We start from the raw sequence: 1,966 nt of genomic DNA, 5'->3' as shown, positions 1-1,966 counted from the left end.
AAGGAAGGAAGGAAGGAAGGAAGGAAGGAAGGAAGGAAGAAAGAAAGAAAGAAAGAAAGAAAGAAAGAAAGAAAGAAAGAAAGAAAGAAAGAAAGAAAGAAAGAAAGAAAGAAAGAAAGAAAGAAAGAAAGAAAGAAAGAAAGAAAGAAAGAAAGAAAGAAAGAAAGAAAGAAGGAAGGAAAGAAGGAAAGAAAGAAAGAGAAAAGCCCAAGTTTCCTAACACCTAAGACCCTTCAGCCTGGAGCTATAACTGCATTCTGCCTTGTGATTCCTCCCGGTTCTCAGTCCTCATTCCTGTCCCTTCCTCTAAGGGGATCATTGCATAGAAGAAGGTTTGTCCCAGCCGTCCCCATACAGCACAGGTCATGATCCTTGCTGGACTGTTGGTCCCTCATTGCAGACCAGGGGGAGTCCCAGCCAGACTGGGCCAATGCTCTCTCCTTCTTTGATGACTCCATCTCATTCTGACCTCCAAAAAGAGAGATACCTTTTGCAGGAGCACTTTTTCCCCCCAAGTCAAGGGCAAAAACAGCGTTCTTTCCCCCTTCATTGACACTGCTTCTCTCTGACCCTGTGTCTGTCTCTCTCTGCTCTCTGACTGCTGGTCCCTCCCTCTTCTCTCTCTCCTCCTCCTTCTCTCTCCCTCTCTCCCTCCCTCCTTTGCCCACCCCACCTCCCTGAGAAACAGAAAGATAGATAGCTCTGAAACCTGGGCAGGAGAAGGAGAAGAGACCCCAGTTACCATGTCTTTACACTGGGCTTGCCCCAACTTACCAGGAAAATTGTCTCTCCGAGCATGGCTGCCCCATCCGGATCACAGCCCAAACTGCACAATGCCCACAAGCCTCAGCCCTGGTCTAAGCCCAAGCTGCTCACACAGCCAAGTCATTTAAAAGTCTTCAACATACCCAAAGAAAACAGTCCCCTGTTTCCCACCAGAAGATGTCAAGGCAGCCGTACTTGTGACTAGTGCTCCACGGGGGCCGGATCCTGTGTCAGAAACAGTTCAGGCATTCAGCTCAGCAGCAGACACTCTCTCCTGCCCACTGCCCGTCCCTCCTGCCCACTGCTGCCATTTCCTTTAAAGGACTTGAGTGGCCAGAGCAGTCACTGAGCTGCCTACCCACCATACTTCCTGGCCAGGCCTGGAGAATGTTTCCAATAATCAAGGCCAGATTGCTCGATGGTTGAGACAGGACCTGACCAAGAAGAGGGATAGAATCGTTGGGGAAGCGTCCCCAGGCCCACCTTGTGCCCAGGAGGAAGACAATTAGCTGTTCTTTGGTTTCTGCCTCTAAATCACTGAGGGACCAGATGCCAAAAATAAATCACAGATGGGAACCTGGGAGCCAAGCCAAGGCTTTAGAGGGAAGGGGGAGCAGTGTGTGCGAGGTGAGGCTCACTTTATAAGGAGATTGACCTCAGGGGGAGGGTGAATGAAATTCATTGAGGGGGGAATACAGGCAAATGGGCAGGAGGCTCTGGTCTGGCCAGCCATCTAAGGAGTTCTGAACTAAAAGGAGCTGAACACCTTCCCATCCAACCTACTCATTTTACAGATGATGAAACTGAGGCCCACAGAGGCTAAGACATTTGTCCCTAGTCACATGGGGAGGAGTGGACTGAGATGAAATTGAAACCTTGATCCTGTCTCCAGCGTCAGAACTCTCCCATTGAACCAAGATGCTTCCCTGAAATGTATTATAGTTTTTCCCACTTACATGTCTTAGCACTTAGTCCCCTAATAGCTCTTGGCTCCTGATATAGAATTCTCTCTGTCTCTCTCTTTGTCTCTGTGTCTCTGTCTCTGTCTGTCTCTATCTCCATCTCTCCCTCTATGTGTTCCCTCCCTCTGTCTCTCTGTCTCTTTCTGTCTCTTTCTGTCTCTCTGTCTTTCTCTCTCTCTCTGTCTCTTTCTGTCTCTCTGTCTTTCTCTCTCTCTCTCTCTCTCTCTCTCTCTCTCTCC

General features: G+C 48.9%; 1 protein-coding gene across 4 annotated transcripts in view; it reads right to left on the bottom strand.

The window, feature by feature from the left end:
* PHKG1 (phosphorylase kinase catalytic subunit gamma 1) overlaps window positions 1–1,966 on the bottom strand; it is a 79,155-nt gene that overhangs the window by 31,600 nt on the left and 45,589 nt on the right. Inside the window, exons 2-3 of one of the 4 annotated variants that reach the window (XM_069089534.1) lie at window positions 1,128–1,302; window positions 909–990 (exon numbers count right to left, since the gene is read on the bottom strand). The gene's annotated coding sequence lies outside the window, so the exon portion shown is untranslated. Of the gene's footprint in view, window positions 1–774; window positions 1,303–1,966 lie in introns of those variants that run through there. The other 3 variants (XM_069089536.1, XM_069089533.1, XM_069089535.1) reach the window with 3 other exon arrangements.

This window comes from Petaurus breviceps, unplaced genomic scaffold (genome assembly GCF_028583685.1).
Source record: "Petaurus breviceps papuanus isolate PSGF00001 unplaced genomic scaffold, PetGlider_PUasm1.0 186, whole genome shotgun sequence".
NCBI lineage: Eukaryota > Metazoa > Chordata > Mammalia > Diprotodontia > Petauridae > Petaurus > Petaurus breviceps.
The sequence above is the reverse complement of the archived record's forward strand: the minus strand, read 5'-3'. Positions and strand labels throughout refer to the sequence as shown.